This window comes from Anneissia japonica, unplaced genomic scaffold (assembly GCF_011630105.1).
Source record: "Anneissia japonica isolate Jap-2015-1 unplaced genomic scaffold, ASM1163010v1 scaffold287635_len88462_cov110, whole genome shotgun sequence".
NCBI lineage: Eukaryota > Metazoa > Echinodermata > Crinoidea > Comatulida > Comatulidae > Anneissia > Anneissia japonica.
The window spans coordinates 41,382-46,079 of NW_022752831.1; the positions used below are offsets into that span (position 1 = coordinate 41,382).

The 4,698-nt window shown below is 37.5% G+C and overlaps 1 long non-coding RNA gene across 4 annotated transcripts in view; it reads left to right on the plus strand.

Moving 5' to 3' along the window:
- The first annotated feature begins 3,931 nt into the window (after positions 1 to 3,931).
- LOC117122364 overlaps positions 3,932 to 4,698 on the plus strand; it is a 17,041-nt gene continuing 16,274 nt past the window's right edge. For 2 of the 4 annotated variants that reach the window (XR_004447706.1, XR_004447709.1), the window contains exon 1: positions 4,103 to 4,238. This is a non-coding gene — a long non-coding RNA (uncharacterized LOC117122364). Of the gene's footprint in view, positions 4,015 to 4,102; positions 4,239 to 4,698 lie in introns of those variants that run through there. The other 2 variants (XR_004447708.1, XR_004447707.1) reach the window with 2 other exon arrangements.

Here is a 4,698-nt window from a genome sequence, read left to right on the forward strand (position 1 = left end):
CTGTAGTTAATGTGTTATAGGTTGTGAAACTGTATTGAGTAAAAAAAAATCTTTCGAATAAAAATATCTTTCGCTTGACATTAGGAATTAATCATTTGTGATACAAAATGATTTACTATGGCAAGTGTTAAATTGAACAGTGTTAGATTCAAGGGGGAACCCAGTCAGCACAGGCCCCCAACCTCCTAATTTTTTTCAAAATAAAAAAAAAAATGGAGAAAACGGACAAAATTGTATTTAACTAATTAATCTCATAATGCCACTTCTGGCAATCTGGAGATGCCATAATCAAACTTTTTTCTTACTTCAGCCCCCAAGTTGTAGGGATGAGGTGGGTGGACATTCTATTTGCGCAAAACCCTCCCTGAGTCCCCTCTATTTCGACTTCCTGGACCCGCCACAGTTGGAGTATCATATCCGGGCTACATAGAAGGGTACTTTTTATCCATCGGGGGAAGTTTGCGTCGAGGAACCCATAACAAGGATAACCCTCATGATAAATAAGTCATTGCGATCGTGGAAGCAATCTTGACTTCGACTTTGTTCAGAAATCTGTGGCGCATTCAAGGGCAGGGTGGGGGCTAATTTGTTCATTTTTTTTAAATGGAGATATAAGGAAAATTATATTCAAATTTTAAGTTTGAGAGTGTAATTTCCCGCCATTTAGAGGTGCCATAATCACAAATTTTCTTACCTCAGCCCAAACCACGGAGGGGCTGAAGTGGTATAGATCCTCCATCTGCTAAGTACCAAGTGCAGAATCTAAGGGGACCCAGCCGGCCACCCACCTCCAAATAAAAAAAAAAAAAATGGAGATTTATAAAGAAAATTATATTCAAATTTTATGTCTGGAAGTGCAATTTCCGGTCATGAGGTTCCATAATCAAATTGTCTTACCGCAGCCCGAACCATGGTGGGGCTGAGGTAGTATAATCAGGGGTGGCGCCAGGAATTGCCGCAAGGATTTGCCCGACGGGGGTGGGGGGGCGATGTGAAAGAAAGTGGTCCAGGGGGCGAACCCCCCAAAATTTTGAAAATTTAGGAATTACAAAAGCTTATTTAATAGACTAGTACACTAATATGCAGAAAATACATGTAATTTTGTTTTCTCCCCGACGAATTGTGCTTTTTCTCCCCGACGGTTGGGTGGGGGGGGGGCAAGCTCTCCCCGATAGGGGCCCTAGCCCTCCGCCGGGGCCACCCCTGGTATAGATATTTTATATATGAAGTACCCTCCCTGGGCCCTTCAATTCTATTCACTCATAAGTTTTTACAAATCTACAGTTAGGAGTAGATTTGATAGCAATTAGTATTTTCTATTACTAATAAACATATGGATTGGAATATAAAAAAATGATATTAACAAGAAAAATGTTTATAAATAATGATTAAATGTACTTCGGTCATTGTTGATTACTTTTGTAATCAATGGCGAAGTTTGGGGTAGTGGTTAGCATTTAGGTTCACAACTCATGATTTATTAGATGGATTTGCACGATGTTGGTATATCAACATGTAGCCTGTAGATTTTTCCAGCCATTCAAATTGAAAACGTGTGCAGAAATTGACGTATATGAATATCAAAAGATCGCTGATTCTGCAAATTCTTCCCAAAAACCATAGCAGATATTCTTTATGACAATATAATGGAAATATATAGAGTGGTAAAAGTTATGTTACAAGTTTCCCACACTTAAAATAAACGAGCGGTACTGGATAAAAACAACTTGGTTTCTCGCTTCAAACAAGGTATCCATTCGTAGAATTAATCCTATCCAAGTGAACATAAAAGGGTCGGGGACCAGGACGTACATTCGACTTTAGATTGCCAAAAAGTCTAGAGTCCATTTAGAATATGTAATTATATATATATATATATCAAAACATATACATATAGCCTACGTCAAACATACGAATATAGCGTAAACCGTTTGGCCCTACTATTTGATGTATTTTTATCTTATCCGATGATGATTGCTGCCTACAGTGACGAAAATAAAAATATATCGACTTTTCTGCTCAATAATTCCAATCTTAAAAATAATACATTTTGACGAAAACAGTGTCTGCGCATGCGTTTCCTTCGATGGCTCGATCTGCCCCGCGAAAAATTGAAATCCAGTTGAGCGTTTTGGGCCTAGGTAGGCCTAGGCCTGCTATTGTGTAAGTGTGCTACTTTGTTTATTTTATTAATAAGGAACTATTGAAAGCCTAGTGAATTAATTAACTTATTTACTGTAGCATAAAAAAATAATTAAAAAGCTTTTATTGAATCGATTTTGTAGCATTCTTAGCCTAGGACGGTGACCTAGGCTAGCTAGGCCTAAAATAAGGCTTACGCTAGCGCGGCTAGGCTTAGTTTACTAGGCTACCCTAGTCCTACTAGGCCTAGGCCTGCCTCTAGGGCATGGCTAGGCTTAATGCCTAATAGTAGGATAGGCATATCAAGCCTTTGGCCAGGCCTATTTAGTACTAGCACATCAGTTACTTCACCCACCGCCCGGTGTGGTGCATCAAAATTATGTTGAGGTTGTTATATCAAAACAAGATTTATTTTCGTTTAGGCCTAGTATGGCCCAGGCTAGGCTAACTAGCCTATGCCTAGCTAAATTAAGCATGGATAAATTTCCAACAGTGACCATCAACCATCATAGGGCTAGCTTTTTATAGGCTAGTTAGTTAGCTAGGCTCCCGGCTGGGCTAGCATGCCATAACATCTTGAATGTTCACTCCAAAGTAAAGTCCAGTGTGAATAAAATATGGGTAGTGATTAAAAAGTCACTGGTTGTGTTTTATGCCTATATGGAACGCCAAAAGGACAAATTACAAGTAGAGCAGGAGCCCAGGGGTGTCAGCATAGCTGGAAAGTTAATCAATTATTGTGTACTGTATAGTAATGTTCTATGTGCCTGTCTAGGTAGGAGAATGGGCATCTGCCGGTCCCATTGTGGTGGCCTGCTATTGTGTAAGTGTGTTACTTTGTTTATTTTATTAATAAGGAACCATTGAAAGCCTAGTGAGTTAATTAACTACTTTACTGTAGCATAAAATCAATAATTAAAAAGCTTTTATTGAATCGATTTTGTTGCATTCTTAGCCTAGGACGGTGACCTAGGCTAGCTGGTAGCCGATCATTTCGGTCGCGCTTCGTTTCGGTCGCGCTTTGTTTCGGTCGCGTTTCGTTTCGGTCGCGGTTTATTTCGAACAAATATATGGAGCGCCGAAGGAGTTGCGAAAACGAAAAATTTAATATGCTTAGGCCCTATATATTTTAGTTCGTGAATCGGTTTATCATAGGCCTTTGTATTATTGTTTTGCTATCTTTCCAATAACAAAATATCTTTCTACTATATTGTCTTTCTTCCATTTACGGTGATATATTCATGATTGCAACATGATCTTGTAATTGAAACAATGGAATTTAGTATGTGCTTCATGCTATTCTTTTTGTTGCGTTTTCATACACTATACTTTAATAATTATGGTAAATAAAATGTATCTTTGATTTTAATTGAATTGAATATTGTTAAGCATCTGAAATCTATTTCATAATTTAGTTAAAACAATAATCATTCAATATTTAATCTGATCTTTTTATACAATAAATATATTTATTTTTCTTGCAGCTTCCAGAGTTTGGATAAAACTTACCAAGAGAATTGAAGGAAACACGAAGAAATAAAATTAATAATACCCCTGCGCAGTTCATAAATATGAATATATATGATTTTATCATATTGGATATACATAAAAACCACTATATATAATATATATATAAATATATATACATATATACATATATACGTACATATATACATATATATATATACGTATATATATACATATATATATATACGTATATATATACATATATATATATATATATATATATACATACGTATATATATACAGTAGTTGCATCAGTGGGTTTTGTTGTTTCGTTTTGATGAACATCAACTGGTATAGTGGGAGCATCAGTAGCAACTGTTTTATCTTCATGAACTGGAGTAACAGGTACATTGGATGCCTCTGGTGTTTTCTCTTTATGCCTAAATAAGGCTTACGCTAGCGCGGCTAGGCTTAGTTTACTAGGCTACCCTAGTCCTACTAGGCCTATGCCTCTAGGGCATGGCTAGGCTTAATGCCTTAGTAGGATAGGCATATCAAGCCTTTGGCCAGGCCTATTTAGTACTAGCACATCAGTTACTTCACCCACCGCCCGGTGTGGTGCATCAAAAGTATGTTGAGGTTGTTATATCAAAACAAGATTTATTTTCGTTTAGTAGGCCTAGGCTAGGCTAACTAGCCTAAGCCTAGCTAAATTAAGCATGGATAAATTTCCAACAGTGACCATCAACCATCAAAGGGCTAGCTTTTTATAGGCTAGTTAGTTAGCTAGGCTCCCGGTAAGGCTAGCATGCCATAACATCTTGAATGTTCACTCCAAAGTAAAGTCCAGTGTGAATAAAATATGGGTAGTGATTAAAAAGTCACTGTTGTGTTTTATGGAACGCCAAAAGGACAAATTACAAGTGGCGCAGTACAAAAGTCAAGTGGCAGTGCAAAACTAAAGTGGCACAGTGCAAAACTAAAGTGGCGCAGTGCAAAACGAAAGTGGCGCAGTGCAAATCCAAATGCGTGTGCTGCTACTTGAATTTTGCACTGAGCCACTTTAGTTTTGGTCTCTTATACACATCT